Source organism: Centroberyx affinis, unplaced genomic scaffold (genome assembly GCF_046629955.1).
Source record: "Centroberyx affinis isolate AG114_WGS23_722 - 3 ecotype Tasmania unplaced genomic scaffold, CSIRO-AGI_Caff_v1 ptg002533l_1, whole genome shotgun sequence".
NCBI lineage: Eukaryota > Metazoa > Chordata > Actinopteri > Beryciformes > Berycidae > Centroberyx > Centroberyx affinis.
In genome coordinates, this window is record NW_027280751.1 from 52457 (window position 1) to 69942 (window position 17486).

Sequence of the window (17486 nt, forward strand, 5' to 3'; positions counted from 1 at the left end):
GGAGACACAAATCCTCTCTGGGCAATGATATGATAAAGAACACCTAAAAGCACTCTCCAATGCCCCCTGTACTCTCCTACTGACATTCACACATCACAAACTCTCTCAGACACACACACACACACACACACCACAGAATTTTACATCTTTAGAGACTGTGTAAGGAGTAGAGACAAACGGTGTGTGTTTGTGTATACACGCGCATGTGTGTACAAGGACAATAAGATCTGGTCACCATACAGTCTTAGTGACAGTCGACTATTGAAGGGCTGCAGAAGGAAGAAGAAGAGAGACGCCTCTGTCTGTGGAGAACAGAGTGAGAAGCCTTCAGACACATTATCCCTCTCTGTCTGAGGCTGTGTGTGTGTGTGTGTGTGTGTGTGTGTGTGTGTGTGTTTCTGTCTGCTTCTATATGTGTCTGTGTATGATTCAGTGTTGGTTTGTCTTTTGTATGTCTTTACCAAGAGTAAAATAAATTAATTTCCATTCATTGTCATTATTGTAATTGTGTACTTTTTTTTTTAAATCAGTAATTTTACTTGTACTTATGTGTGTTTTAACTGAAGGATTGTACTTTGTTGCATTTTAAATCACATCCAATACAGAGTAAAAAAATTTATAGGTTCTCCATAAGCACTGCATCAGTAATTGGCTAATCGCTTTTGTTTGAACTATTGCACACACCAAAGCCAGTTGTTCAGCCTCCATGTTTGTAAACATATCTGCCTCATGCCTCCCCATGGTACATCATGTTGCGTACCTCAGACAAGATAATCTTAATAATATCAGTATTCATATATCCCAAAATTCCATACAATGACAAAATGAAACAAAGGCAAGCCTGGTTACAGTACTGAAAACAAAACGATAAATTGTCTATTGAAAAACACAATGTCGCTCACACAATGACAGTCAAGTACTATAAGAAGCACTCATTTAAAGGTAAGTATGCTCTTTTGCTTTTCAATTGTCAGAAACTTACTGGGGAAGTGACACAATGCTTGTTTTACATTCTGCATGCAATGATTTACACAATGAACAACTCTGTCAGTGCGAGTGTGAAATGTATATACATCGCCGACTGACAAAAGTACAATCAGTTTTGCATCTATCTATGCAATCTATTTGCATTTTGTGTGAACACAATGAGAGTTGAACTAGTGCAGTGGCCAATTGCGTCAATGAGAATGAAGTTAGCATTTTGGGAAATGCATCCAAGTGATTAATTCCACATACACACTACTGATGGAATGTTCACAGCAGGTGATGTCATCAACTGCCACAGAACTCAACAACTGCCACAGGCTCAGCTGTGGAGCTCACATACACACACATCTCTCTCTCTCTCTCTCTCTCTCTCTCTCTCTCTCTCTCTCTCTCACTCACTCACTCACTCACTCACTCACTCACTCACTGAGCCATCTAACTGCCTGTCTAAGTAATCACCTGCCTATTTGACCACCTAACTGACTGACCTGTCTAGATAATTGCCTGTCTAACAGACCAGTCTAACTCACTGATCTGTCTAACTTGCTTTCACTCATTTAACTCTTCCACTTTGACTGTGTTACTGTTTTTCAGAACTGCTAGTATACCACTATTACAGTTTTTCCACAATTGTTTACACACTTAAACTGGAACTTGAGACACAGTCACTTAAACCTGAAACACATGTATCAAATCCTTTAAGTCTGCAAAAATACAAGCACGTCTTCTGCTTTTCACTCAATTTGCAATTCTAAATCACACTTTTTGCAAAACACTACACACAGTTTGATTCTCAACCTTTTTCATATCAAGGACCCTGAATTTAGTCCACATTAGAGCCACGGACCCCCATTTGATGAGATTTTGTCTCTTGGACTCAAATCTGAGAATATTTTTATTGTTAGATATGATTTTGTCCAGAATCCCATAAGTATCTCTATTGTAAGAGATAACAGTGAAGCTATGATCAAAATAGTCATTCTTCTACATCCCCTAACTTCTTGTAAATTAAATATTGCTGAAGTTTAACAATTCATCAATTTGCTGGGGACCCCCTGGAACCTGCTCCAGGACCCCTGGTGGTCCCAGGACCCCACGTTGAGAACCACTGCTCTACATTAGGCACAACATAAAAAAAATAAAACCTCTTGTGTTCATTTGGGAAGCACTGCCAGCCAAAATGCTAAACTTCATTTACCAATGGGCTTTAGCACTAAAAACAAAAAAAAAGCCCACAGGTGAGCTCTCCTGTTTTTGAGAACAATGGAAGCCAATGTTGCAGTGAGAGCTATAGGAAAATAAGTGAGAGTGAAGAGGAGGATGAGGACAAAGAAGAGCAAGGACAACATTTGTCTCAGATGGTTCACCATGTGGGCAACCATGGACTGAGCATGAGGGGGGCTGGGCAGAGAGTCCAGCCCAACCTGAGCTGATCACATCATTCTCACATCATGAATGAGAACAGGCAAGTAACCTACTCTCTACACTACTGTTTTTTATAGTAGGCCTGTACTGTAGTACTACATATCAGTATGCCTTTGCAATAATGGTTGGCCAATGTTACAGTAATGTGTCATTTCATATTGAAAAAAAAGAAATATTCTTGTACCCTAACCAATCACATCATGTTTTTGGATGTTCTGCAGGACTGAGAGACGACCAATCTATGGGAACATGGCTTGTGATGTAGATGATGCTGTTACTAACACATGCGAGTTTGGAGCAAATAGTGGAATGTAAAGTTTCACTTTAGTTTTCACAGAGGGAGGCTCTGTCAGATTACAGTGCTACCAGTCTACTGATCTGTGCTTCGCCAAATGACAGACATGCTGTGATGTGCATATCAGGCACATTAGAGATCGATATAGATCAATTTCTATACTTTGACCGACCATTCATTTTGTGGCAGTGCGCCACAAATGAGCCTATTTATGGGAAACACTATTATCCCGAGCTGCCAGAGTCTAGCCTAGGCAGCCTGCTAGTAGCTTATGCCGCTTTTCCACCGCATGGTACCGGCTCGACTCGACTCGACTCTACTCGCCTTTTTTGGTTTTCCATTGGGCAAGTACAGTACCAGGTACCATATCACCTGGTACCTGGTACTTTTTTTGGTCGCACCTCCGTTGAGGTTCCAAGCGAGCTGAGGCGATACCAAAAGTTGAAGTGAAAACACTGCAGACTACTGATTGGTCAGAGAGAATCGTCATCATTGAGCGACACGGGACATATATGCTAACGTTAGCTACCAGGTTAGCTTACCCTCTTGCGTTGCCTTTGAGCAACCAGAGAGCAGTCTGTTGTCTCGCTGCCTTCAGCCTCTTCTGAAATAAAATCTGTCTCCTTGCTGTGACTAACAGTCACATACTGAGAAGAAACATTGAAGGGGTACTATCTGCAGTGGAAAACCAAGTGGTACTACCAAAAGCAAGTAGAGTCGTGTCGTCGAGGCGAGTTGAGTTGAGCCGGTACCATGCGGTGGAAAAGCGGCTTTACTAACTAGTAAGTTTTTAGGTGACTCACCGGGAACTTGACTGTGCCGAAGTGGGAGGAGAGGCGCAGTAGAGGGTGTGTCAGTAGCGATCAAGCGACATAGTGCAATTTTAGTGTCAAGGATTACCAGGATTTGTGCTTGTGTCACCCACCTGCTCAGGTCAAAGGTGCAACTGTGTTCTGTGCTATTTTCGCGGCTATGAACAGATGCTATTCAAAAGCTTACCCACCTTTTTTGTGGAAGATATGTTGGCCAATTTCACTCAAGCAGGAAAAAATACGATACATTTTTCATTCATTCAAACTATATACACTTATGACAGTGGTTGAATGATTGTCATCCAACATAGAACTGTCAGTATGTGCCATGATGCACAGAGTGGGATTGTGGAGGGATCCGCATCCTCTATAGATGTCAGGGACAGGCTGGTAAAATGTAATGTGTGGTGGAGTAGAGATGAATTTATATGTTTTGTGATGTTACTTATTTTGTAACTCTGCTTTACCTCTTACTAAAGGCAATACCACCTGGTTGCATACATACTAGAGCAGTGGTTCCCAAACTTTTTAAAGTCCTGAACAACCTCAAACATTCAACCTCCTGCTGTGTACCCCCTCTATCTCCACAGACGGCCAACTCTCATATGATGTTACATTGTGCCATGTTTGTAAGCCTGCTACAAAAAGGAAGTACTGTAAAACTTAAATTAATAGCCCAGGTTTTTATTTGCTTCAAACACTGCACTCAACCGGCCTATATTTGGGACAGGCGTCTATATGGGACAGGCCTTTCATTCCTTTCGCACAAAACTCTTGCTCAGCAAAGATGGGAAATACTATCAAATTGTTTATTTAAACCAGTATGAATATTACTTGTACATATCAATTACGAATCATTAATTTGATCTTGCTCCGAGACAGAGAGAGAGAGAGAGAGAGAAGCGGTGGTCAAGCGAGCTAGAAAGTGAATGAAGCGGTGGTAGCGAGAAAGCCGGTGAAACAGAGAAATAAACGTTATTTTCTGATTGTTTCACAGCGGTTACGTTCTAAAGCACAGAGAGAGAGAGAGAGAGCCCCGTATCAAAATACCAGTAGCCTACCTTAGAAAGAAAGAAAGCCGAAAAAAGATCAATGGAGAAATGTCTTGCTGCTGCTTCTCCTGAGTTTTGTTCAGCAAATTTGACAACTGACAGCTTGAATTTCAGGTCGTACTTTTTTCTCTGTGCCGCCATGGCGATCAGCAAATGTGACTGACGTTTGAGTGCAAGTAAAAAAAAATAAATAAACTGCTTCGCAGCGTCAATGGCAACCGGCTTCAAATTGAGACCGGCCTTTATTTGTCAAAACGTGTAGCCACACCCGGCCAGTAAAAGGGACTCGGTGTTTAATTGGGGTCTTCGCAGAATGCGGGTGGGAAAAAAACACTGCTAAAGATCATGTGACTGCCGACTGTTAATTACTGTGACTGAAGTGGGTTTTTTTAAGTGTGGGTTTATTTTTGACACAGAGAGGGTACTACAGATTTTTTTTTGGCGTACCCCTGACGTAACTGCGAGTACTCCTGGGGGTACGCGTACCCCACTTTGGGAATAGCCGTACTAGAGGATCTAACCAACCCTGTGAAGAGCTGTTTTCGCTACTCATCTAAACTCAGGGAGCACTGGCGTAAAAGCCTGTATGTAAACTTGTTTTAAATAGACAATCCATTTTAACTTATGTCATTTTAGTCTGTATTCTTTTTGTATTGTTTGTTATTGTACTGAATGGCAACAATGACTTGTTTTGTTTGTTTTTTCTTTTCTACGGACCATGAGTCTGCAATAAAGATGAAATTATACAGTACTTTTCTTGAGATGGTGAAAGACTGGGGAAAGGAACTCACATGGTACTTCCTGCCTGTGTAGTCCAATCTGTCGGTGAAAGATTACCCTCTCCTGATGGACAGTACTGTGGCTATGTGGAGGTGGAATAGGCACTTCTCTTACGATTGCTTACAGTTTCAGTGGATACCATAATCTGTACAGATGGATGCAGAGCGCTGACTGTCTGTCCACAGCCTATACTGCTGTGTAAGATAGATAGATAGATAAGCTGCCAATAACTGTAATGCCTCTAAGAATAACCAGTCAGTGTGAATGAGTGAAAGAAAAATGAGGCATTACAATTTCCATTCAGTGTATTGTTTTGCATTATTTATCAAGTTTTATACAATCTATGAACTTTGTCATAGATTGGTTCAGTGGGTCAGAATTCATAACCTGTTAACATACACTTTTCTAAAGTCTTTACACTGAACAAGGCTCAAACTATAGTACTGTGGCAGATTTGATCACCAGGACAAATTTAGGGAGACAGCATTATTGCCAATTAGCACCTTTCCATTTATATATATATATTTTAAATTAGACCTGTGGTTGTATTTATGGAAGCCCATTTCCACCAGTGTGATGAAAAAAAAAAGATCCTGTAAGTCATTATAATGAGAAACTTTCTCAAAATAATGACTTAATATCTCAAAATAATGACTAATATCTCAAAATAGTGACTTAGTATCCCCAAATAATGAGAAACGTTCTCAAAATAACAACTTAGTATCTCAAAATAAAGAGCTAGTATCTCAAAATAATGAGAAACTTTCTCAAAATAATGAGTTAGTATCTCAAAATGACTCTACCTCAGTGCTCCTCTTTTCAGATAGCAATGACAGAAAGATAGATAGTGCATGTGACTTCCTGATGGTAGGCCTAAGTCAAAATATTGAGAAAGTTTCTCATTATTTTGAGATACTAAGTCATTATTTTGAGAAAGTTTCTCATTATTTTGAGAAACTAAGTCATTATTTTGAGAAAGTTTCTCATTATTCTGAGAACGTTTCTCATTATTTTGAGATACTAAGTCATTATTTTGAGAAAGTTTCTCATTATTTTGAGAAAGTTTCTCATTATTTTGAGATACTAAGTCATTATTTTGAGAAAGTTTCTCATTATTTTGAGAAACTAAGTCATTATTTTGAGAAAGTTTCTCATTATTTTGAGATACTAAGTCATTTTGAGAAAGTTTCTCATTATTTTGAGATACTAAGTCATTATTTTGAGATACTAAGTCATTATTTTGATATTTATAATGACTTACAGGACCGCTTTTTTCATCACACTGGCAGAAATGGGCTTCCATACGTATTCATACAGCAATTGGTGCTAATTAAATTATGTGACAAAAAAAGCAGCCAGTTACCTTATGTGCGTCTTTACTACTGAACATACTCGGACTCGGATTGTGAATGTGTATATGTGTGTGCGCGTGTGTGTGTGTGTGTGTTTTGCCCTCATCCAGACCAGCAGTCTGTCATACAGAGACAAAGACAACACTGCCTGGGATACCAAACACACACCTGCATCTGGACGCACAGAAGAGCCTCTCATGGTACAGTCTGAATGGTGTCACTTCTTTCTTTCTGTCCTTCTTTCTTTCTTTATTAGACCGGCTAACCACTATAATCTGTGTACTGTCAGCATACTGTATACAGAGGCGTCACTGTTTTCATTATGAGAGACAGTTGTTGGTAACAGTGCCGTTGACAGTGAGTGCTGACACAATGAGGGAAGCAGAACCACGTTCACTGAGAAACAGATGGCTTATACATGCTGTTGAGGCTGAAAACTTTCTATTCGTACACTCAGACATTTTGAGGGGTGGCAACTGTTTCTTCATGAATATGCTGCCCTGTTTTAAACAAATGAAACACAATTTATAAAAAAGGAAAAAGCTGCACTAGTCAACCTCACCTCCCACTACCCCAAATGGCAGTGAGCGGTAACTGAATTTTCTGGGCCTACCGTAAAACTTCAATTAAAAGCCGAGGTTTTGACAAATAAAGGCCGGTCTCAATTAGAAGCCGGTTGCCGTTGACGCTGCAAAGCAGTTTGTTTTTATTTATTTTTTTACTTGCATTCAAACGTCAGTCACATTTGCTGATCGCCATGGCGGCACAGAGAAATTCAAGCTGTCAGTTGTCAAATTTGCTGAACAAGACTCAGGAGAAGCAGCAGCAGCAAGACATTTCTCCGTTGATCCCGAGAGAGAGAGAGAATGGCGAAAAAATAAAGTTGAACTTCAACGTCTGTCCGAGGAAGACGGTAAGGCTTTCATCCTTTTTGATATTGGTATTTTGATACGGGGCTCTCTCTCTCTCTCTATTTTTATACAAGTAATATTCATACTGGTTTAAATAAACAATTTGATAGTATTTCCCATCTTTGCTGAGCAAGAGTTTTTCCCATATAGACGCCTGTCCCAAATATAGGCCGGTTGAGTTCAGTGTTTGAAGCAAATAAACCCCGGGCTATTAATTGAAGTTTTACGGTATTTTGTTTTTAGGTGGTGTATTTTTCTTATACCCGCACCTGGCCATGGACAACATAAGGTCAGCGCAGCTACAATGGAGTTTAATAGCAGAATAGTTTTAAGTATCTAAAACATCAGTGGTAAACATCAGGTTTTGGTGTCAGTCCCACAGAATCAAAGAGCGAGGGCTTCTTTCTAGATTCACCATTTTGCACCAATGTTCAACAGTCAAGCAGGGAGAAATCCATCGTATAATAGGCAGAATATGGAAACCCCTTTCTGCCACTTGTTAAAAAAAACAACTATTTTTTTCAATAGTATGACTTAGCATCTCATAATTATGAGATGCTAGGTCATATTTATGAGATACTAAGTCATATTTGTGAGATACCTCATATCTCATAATTATAACTTATATATATATATATATATATATATGCAGTATATATATGGTGACACGGTGGCAGTACGGTACTGTTGCCTCACAGCAAGAAGTTTGTAGGTTCGAATCTCCGCCCCGGTCCTTTCTGTGTGGAGTTTGCATGTTCTCCCCGTGTTTGCGTGGGTTTCCTCCCACAGTCCAAAGACATGCAGTTCAGGTGGATTGAAGACTCTAAATTGCCCATAGGTACTCGTAGTAATGGTATATGATGTATGTATGCTATCGAGTAAAATGATGTATAGTATGTATATGAAGTATGTAACTTATATGACATAGGATGTGTATGTGTATATAGTATATATGATATAATATGTATATGACATGTACTGTATATGATGTTATGTAAAGCCCTTTGAGATATGCTTGTGATAAAGGGCTGTATAAATAAACAAGACTATATACTAGACTATATACTGTATGTCCATACTCCCACCTTCTCCTGTCGCAGACCCACTTTGTGATGTAGACTGATAAGACAGCTGGATTTTTACATAAAAGTCTTACATAGTGCAGCTCTAATGAAGAGGATGCCTATCTGTCCCTTGGGAGAATGGAGAATGGGCTTGAGTCCATTGTTGACCCTCTCTATATACAGAATGCACCTGTTCACACCTGCGTCTATTTTTTTTCTTTCCCAATCACTACTCTCTCTCCCTCCTTTCCCTCATATTTTACTGTTTTTTTTTTGTTCTCTTGTTTCTCGTCATCTCTGTCTTTGTATCACTTCCCCCAGCACTCTCTCCTCTCGTTGCTCTCAGCCTGCTGTCTTTCTCTCTCCAGGGTGCTGAGAGCTGGAGAGACTCTGTGCCTCCCACTGTCGAGGACTGACTGGTTACTCCCAACTGAACTCATTTTAGACTTGCGACAAGACAAACGAGCGATAGAGTGTGGCACTTTGCACTGTGCTTCTTGAGCTCTCAAAACAGTGCTGCTGGTCAAGGGGAAAGGCAGCAGATTCATTCGGTCAGTTCACAACAACTAGGCCCAGATTCACTAAAGGTTTGCACAAGGAACAGTGCGCTATATCATAAAAAATAACCAAATCAGAATGCCATGCTATTCACTAACCGTACGCAATGAGTAGAAAGCTTCTTGGTCAAGAAATAAAGCCTCTTTGCGACTGTCATGGCCATGCATATATTAATTATATATTAGAGCTGCAACGACTAATCGATTAGTTGTCAACTATTAAATTAATCGCCAACTATTTTGATAATCGATTAATCGGTTTGAGTAATTTTTTAAGAAAAATAAGTCAAAATTCTCTGATTCCAGCTTGTTAAATGTGAATATTTTCTGGTTTCTTTCCTCCTCTATGACAGTAAACTGAATATCTTTGGGTTGTGGACAAAACAAGACATTTGAGGACGTCATCTTGGGCTTTGGGAAACACTGATCCACATTTTTCACCATTTTCTGACATTTTATAGACCAAACAACTAATCGATTAATCGAGAAAATAATCGACAGATTAATCGACAATGAAAATAATCGTTAGTTGCAGCCCTATTATATATAAATCTGATTACTTTGCCCACATAATATTTATTTTTAGGCAAGCCCATGCAAATCAAGACAGCACCCACATCACCAACTCTTCCAATTTATATAGCAGAGGAAGAAGAAGTAGAAGATCCATTGAAAGGTGGCATAAAGACTATTCAGAATGGCTGCTATTATTACCAAATAACAATAAATATAACCAGTCTGATCAAAAAATGCTCCAATTGTAAAGGGGGTTTTGGGCACAAGGGGGCTAGCTTGGAGACTAGAGACTGTTGCCAGTATCTGAAACAACAGCCAGTGTATTTAGCAATTAGCTGCAGTGTGACCCAGTGGGAATGGGAGTGGCTGGGCAGGAGGAGAAAACATCAGGGCTGGACCTGGAGACAGGGAAGGATCGAGACGGCTAATTTCCCTCAGGAGGAGCCAGACACACACACACGCACACACACACACACACCGACATAAACCGACACACACACACACACACACAACACATGAATACGAATGTACATGCACATGCAGCCACACGCACACAGGTGCAAAGACATGCATTCAGACACACACACACACACACACACACTCACACACATGCACCGTACCTCCTTCTCTCTTCCATATAATCCCCTGGGAGTTGAGGGATGTAGCTGATGGCTGCAAAATAAATGTTGACTAGTGTGTTGTGTTCTTACCGTCTAATATCTCCGTTACCTCGTCTAATGAGGAATAGGCAGTCCCACCAAGAGTTAATTTACTATAGAAGACAATCACACACTGACTCACACTGACATTTATAGGCAATTAGGACCTGGCTGAGAAAAGTGTGTCTGTGTCTGAATGTGTGCCTGTGTGTGTGTGTGTGTGTGTGTGTGTGTGTGTGTGTGTGTGTGCACGCGAGCAAGTGCGATAAGTACAAAGGTTAGGTCAACATTTATGTCAGTCCAAAACTGACATAACAGCCCTGTAGCTAATTGTGCCTGCATAGAGACAATGGAAAGACATTATTGTAATTGTATAGTCAGACCTGTAGGCATTGAAAAATTCTATATATTTTACAAGGCTCTTGCTAGTACACATAGACATAGAGGCATTTATATGTATACTAATATCCCTAATATGTTTGTGTAAATATCATATCCCATTTATCCCAACCCATTTGAGAACACTGAGTAAGATTGCTGGGATATACTCATATTATTCAGTATATTAAGGCATTGTATACACCTTATTTTTGTCTATTTGTCTGTTTAAGTCTGTTTATGCTCACTTTCCATAGTAATATTCAGTATGTTCTGTTCATTCATGTATATAGAGAGTATGATCAGGATATGAAGATGCCTTTAAACCATCTTGTAAGCATCAAGTAAGACCTTAGATCCAAAATATGAGCTATTGACTGCAATATCGTGTGAATTCAATCACACTGTCCACAGTGTTGTGAAGAAAACAAGGCATCATTTTAAGTGAATTCTATTTTAAAAATCCTCAGAAGGAGCCATAGAATCTCTTACAGGGAGATGTCAGAGGTCTCAGAGCAGCACTGAGATGTGGATGTGAGAGAGCCTCTGGGTTTACATGTGATGTAATGCTGCTGTCATCACACTGCAGCTCCCCAGCAGACGCCAGTCAGGCCTGTTTCCTCCGCCAGCAGCTCCCAGCTGCTATGAGGCAATGTTGTCCGCCAGGCACAATACGGCGTGTCAGCCCGGCCACAATGGAGGACTTGTGCCTGCTGGATGCCATCATTGTCACAGCATTTTGCTTTTTTTTTTCTGGGTGTCTATGTCTTTGTGAGTTATTGTTGTTGTTGTTATTGTTGTTTAGCCGGCTCGCTTTCGGCCGGGTTAGCCGAGTATTAACCCTTTCCTCGTTGGCTGGGAAACAAAAGATGCAATGCGTTATGATGCACACAACAATAAAACACAGACAGGAAGTAGGTCATGGGAAGAGGACGGGGTGTGAATGTTGGTCGTGGGACGGCAGAGAATCTGCACTTAGTCTTTAGAGATGCCAAACCAGGTCAGTGGAGTAAGACATCGTTTGCTACTACTAAGCCGGGGATTTATAGCTGAGGGCCATTCACCTCTGGGTGCCCATGCTAAATGTTGACAGTGAGACGTTCAGCCTGTGACAGTATCCTAACTATGAATCATTATGATATTGCCCTTGCTTTAAAACAGATTGTGGAAAGATTCTGTGATACTTTTACAGGGTATAAAAATATTTTAAAAATGTAATTAAAACAAGTTGGGCAAGTTTGTGGCACTTTTTTATGTGTATTTTGTACGTTTATCTTTTTATACTGTTTTGATTAAAGATGCACCCATGACATTTTTTCAATTCCAAGTAGTGAACTTTAGCATATCGACAATCCAGTCCATTACTTTGACTCAACAGTGTAGACTTTGGGGTTCATCTGGGGTCAGAAAACTGAGATATAATCAATCGTTCTAAGTCTTTCTCAGTTTGAGAGAGGAAATTGAGCCACTTTCATTTGATTTCTCATTTCTGGCTCATAGGACTGTATTTCAGTACTGGGGAAGTTCTTTGATCTTCAATATCCCCATGGGGATAATAAAAGTTTCATCTTATCTTATTTTGGCCTCTAACAACCACATTATGTGCATACCTAGTTTTACTGGATGAAGAAGAATTTTTAAGGTGATGGTAAAACTAGAAACTAAACACGAAGGACTGTAAAATGTGATCAACTAAAATATAAAGGATGAAACTTTACTGCCCTTTCTCAAGCTGGCCCCTGACTTACAGTATCGCTGCTTTTTTATCCATTCGACCCCACACCTTTGCTGTTGGCACAAAGGGACTCATCCTCCCCCCTCCTTCCCTCCCTCCCTCCCTCCCTCCTGATTACACAGTTAAAGTCGTAACCCCTCCTCCCCTCACTCACCCCCTCCCTCTCGCCGGGTCCCTTGAGCTTTGCCCGTCCTCATTAGCGGGTATTTTCTCCATGTTTGTTAATTGTGTCCTGCTTTTCGCACCACCTGCCCCCTCTCCTCCCTCCCTCTTTTCCTCCTCCTCCTCCCCCCTCCTCTTTCTCTCCTCCTCCCATTCACCATGCTCATCTGTGCTCTCTAACAGCCTCTAATTGTCATCATAAGGCTGCATTCCCTGTCACAACCGGGGAACAGACTGCAGACCGACAGTGTACAGCCTGGCTCCTCTGGCCCCTGGAGGCCTGTGCACCGGTGCCTTGGGGCCGGAGAACCTCGGGAGGGAACGGGGAGGAAACAGTCCTCTGCTAGTGTAGCTAACAAAGACAGACTGGGAATTTTACCTGACTGGGAGGGGGATGAGAGAGAGAGAGAGAGAGAGATGGGTAGTGTAGTCAACAACAGCAGACTGGGAATTGACTCTAAATAAGAGGAAGGAACAGGTAGGCAGAGTGGCTGCCTAATGAGGCAGGACCATGTTTTTAACACATATGATAAGCAAGCAGTTTTGGATGGCTAACAATGTGGAGCGGAGAAACTATCTTTGGGATCAGGGCAGTAATGATGTAACTTTTGAACATATCCTCACTGTCACACCTCCAACTTCAGTTGAAGGATTACATGTTCCTCTGTGGCGTGAGGAAATTCTACAACCCATGGGTTTATGAAACCTTTTCAAAACCAATTAGGTAAACTCAAAAATGCATAGTGGTCCAGCTGAAAACTTTTTTTTTTTTTTTGAAAGCTTTTTTTTTCTTAGTCCCTGTGAAGTTGACATTTTTGAGATACGAGGTTTTCAGCAGCAATATTTAAATTCTAAAAGACATCAGTATGAAATGTACAATAAATTGGTACAATTAGTATTTTCATACATATATATACATACATATATATACAGTACTGTGCAAAAGTCTTAGGCACCCTAGAGTTTTTATATACATTTCTTAGAAGTCTTAGATGTTTATTTGTTTTCTGCATTAGTGTGTCAGTAGACTGCTGTTTATTGTACATTTTTGATATTCAGAAACTTTTCATTTCATTAGTTTTGAAAGCATCTTCACTTTATGGATTTCTTTGACATATACCTAAGACTTTTGCACAGTACTGTATATGTATTTATTAATTCATTCATTTTTTTTTAAATTATTATTTTCATCATTTTATATATATATAATAATATCTCAAAAATTCAACTTCACAGAGACTAAGAAAAAAAAGCCTTGTATATAGATATATACAGTATATATATTTTTTTTTAACTGAATGAGTACACAGTATAAGATTGTGTATGTGTGCAGACGACCATGTGTCTCTGTTCTCCGCCTGCATGTGTGTGCGCTTGGTACACGTGTGAATGTGTGTTTTGCGGCATGTGTGGCCTCAGCATGGGGCCACACCGGGCCCCGTGCCGGCCAGCTGGAGGCTCAATCTGTCATGGGGGTCCGCTGCTCAGTGGTGGGAGGCCGGGCCGGACCCACAGCGACGCCCCGACCGTTTGCCCCGGCTTCCCCCTCTGACCGGGACGTGCTGCTCGGCAGTCCCGGGCCAGGGACTGACAGCTCCACACAACCCGGCCCACATGGAACTGTTGAGGAGAGAGGGGTTTGGGAGGAAGGTTAGGGGGCGGACAAGAGAGAAGAGAGCTGGAAGAGAGGGAGAGAAGGGGAGGGATGGGGGTTATAGGAGGGGTGTGGAGGTGGTGGTAAATTTAGGGTGGGGGCGGGGGCGGGGGGGGGTGGGGGGGGGTGTTGACAGCAAGGCAGCAAAAACAGCAGCAGGGCAATGTCCAGGCACACTGCCAACTCTCCACTGCAGAGGGAGGTATAGGGTGGGAGAGAGGGAGGTAGAGAGAGATGAAGGAGGGAGGTGGGGAGAAAAGGAGTTAGAGAGACAAGGAGGGGAAGAGGCAGGGAGAGAGGGTCGGTCGGAAGGAAGGAGGAAGGGTAAAGAACAAGGGAGAGAAGGAGGAAGGGAGGTAGGGATAGAGAAAGGAGGGAGGCTAGGAAGGAGGGAGGTGGGGAGAGAATGAAGTGGGGAGATGAGGAGAGAAAAAGTGAACTAACCTCTTGGTCTTTATTTGGTTTGTCTTTGACAAGCCATTTCTCGTCCACATTAAATGCATAAAGCCAAAAAATTCCTGACCTCATCTCCAAAACTATATGTACATGTAAATATTTCAAAAACAATCAGAACTTTCTCAATAACCTAAAGGGCCTTTTTCCTGAGCTTTGTGCATATCATATATCATTTTCTGGTGCATGTGTGTGTGTGTGTGTGTGTGTGCGTGTGTGTGTGTGTGTGTGTGTGTGTGCAAGCGTGTGTCTTTGCCCCTGTTTGTGTGTTAACCGGACTAGTTGACTGGTTGACAGGACACAAGGGTTACATCTGAGGGGTATATTTTTAGCGGTCACAAGCCTACAGAGGGGACGTTAGCTGGCACCATCTGGCCTGGAGATCCACCGTTTATATCTGGTAGTCTTGGCCACTGTCCATACCCCCCCACCCCCCCCCACCCCTTTTCGACACACACACACACACACACACACACACACACACACATTTCCTGGGGGTCAAGCTTTCCTGAGCGACAGGCTGACAGCAGATGTCCCTCAAACCTCCCAGTCCAGTTAATTAAACAGCATCACAAATAGGAAAGGAGACAACTCACACACATGCACACAGACACCTGCATGCATATGTATACTGTACAAAGCTACGGCCACACAGCCCACTGGCTGTTTGTCCTGACTGGACGGCCAAAGAAAGGGAGCATGATGGTCGAAAGGGCAGCTGGTGCATGTGTGTGTGTGTCTGCGTGTGTTGGGGGGGGGGGGGGGAGTTTTGGGTTAGTGTTTATATAATGATTGACACAATATCACAACCTTATTGCGAACATCTCGTTACACAAGGGATCAATGAGAGATGTCTGAAAGTCATTGACTGCATTTACATAGACTTGAGTATCCCGGTTATGATCGGGTTTTTGAAGTATCCCATTTTTGTGTTTGCGCATGTAAACATCATATCCCGATTTCAGAAACCTGGATAAGCCCTTATCGGTTTTGAGAAACCTGATTATGCTAGCCGGAGTACTCCGAAAGAAACCGGGATCCTGTTGCATGTAAACATCTGATCCAGGTTTCTGACCGCTGCAGACTAGCTGCACAGGCTTCAGCCAAGAGACGGAACAGAAAAACACAAACAGTGGCGGCAACGAGAGCGTCTCACTTCTGAGGAAACAGAGTTTTGTCTTTCGGTGATGAAACAATTAAATATACTTGGCAGTTTAGATGGGAGAAAGCATGGAAATGCTGACCTGTTCAAGTCTGTAGTCTACAGACTACAGGAGGCCGGTTTCCAACACGCACAGTGGAGCAAGTCAGGTCAGGTGGAAAATACTAAAGAAACATTACTACAGCCAAACATCAAAACAAACAGTCAGATTAATTTAAGGTTAACAGTTACAGAGGAATATCAGATTAACGATTTCAAAAGTGGCGGTTTGTGTTGTAAACATCACAGGTGCAAACAGCATGCAGTGATCAATAACCGGGATACTAGAATTTATCATGAATACGGGGATATGAATAACCAGATTTCTCTGTGTTCCATGTAAACTCCATATCCCAGTCATTGCTGAATGTCAAAGCAGGCAGGTCTAGGCCACTAGGTTACCATGGCATTCGTCATGATCCTTTATGTTACTTTGTTTGAACTCACAGGTGCAGCATCAGCATCACCATCACATTTGATTGAGGACGGCTTGTGCAATTGAGGAGAAAAGCCGTGTCCCCATTTGGTAAAAAGCTGATTTTTGTGTCAGTGGTTAAGGTTAGGGTTAGGTTAAGGTTAGGTTAAGGTTAGGTTAAGGTTAGGTTAAGGTTAGGTTGGTTGTGTGTAGATGTTTACCCAGATCTCTGATCACAGCTGATTCAAAGAACAGAAGGGCTTTTTAAGGGTTAGGTTTAGGCAAGTAGTGGTTATGGTTAGGGTTAGGGTAAGTCTCCAGGAAATGAATGTAAGTCTATGTAAATACCCCAAAAGTGACTTAAGTAAGTATGTGTGTGTGTGTGTGCGTGTGCGTGTGCGTGTGCGTGTGCGTGTGCGTGTGCGTGTGCGTGTGCGTGTGTGTGTGTGTGTGGTGGGGGTGGCGGGGATAGCAGGCTCAGTAGCTGACTGTGGCATCATGTCAGGGCTGGTGAAGGGCCTCAGTTGTCCTCCCTCCATTGTCTTCCCAGCAGGCGGTGGGTGAAGTGAGGAATTGTGTGATCCAATGAGGCACGCTGTTATCAGAGAGACCGGCTCAGATGATGAAGCTGACGTCAGCCCATTGCCTCAGCGCGGGACCCGGATGATGCACTGCAGGTCACCAAGGACAGCAGGGAGAACCCCAAGGTTCACTCCAACGTGTTGTTAATGTTAATGTTGTTTAAAATCTCTTATTACACGACTTTGTTGAATACTCAATTCTGATTGCCTCAGCCCGCCCAAGGTTTCTTCCAAGTTTTCCTACTAAGGTTTCTCTTGGGAGTTTTTCCTTGTGTGCATTAGGGTCTAAGGCTGGGGGTGTCGGGTAGGTTAGGCTGTAGAACAGGTAGATTGTTTGTCTTGCTAAATCTGCTCTCGCCTACCTTGTGTTTTTTGCTATGCTTGTCCTATATCATTTTGTTCACCATTGATTGTGTTTAGTTAGATCTAGCTAGACACATCCTCTGTAAAGTCCTCTGAGACATGCCTTGTGATAAAGGGCGATATAAATAAACTTG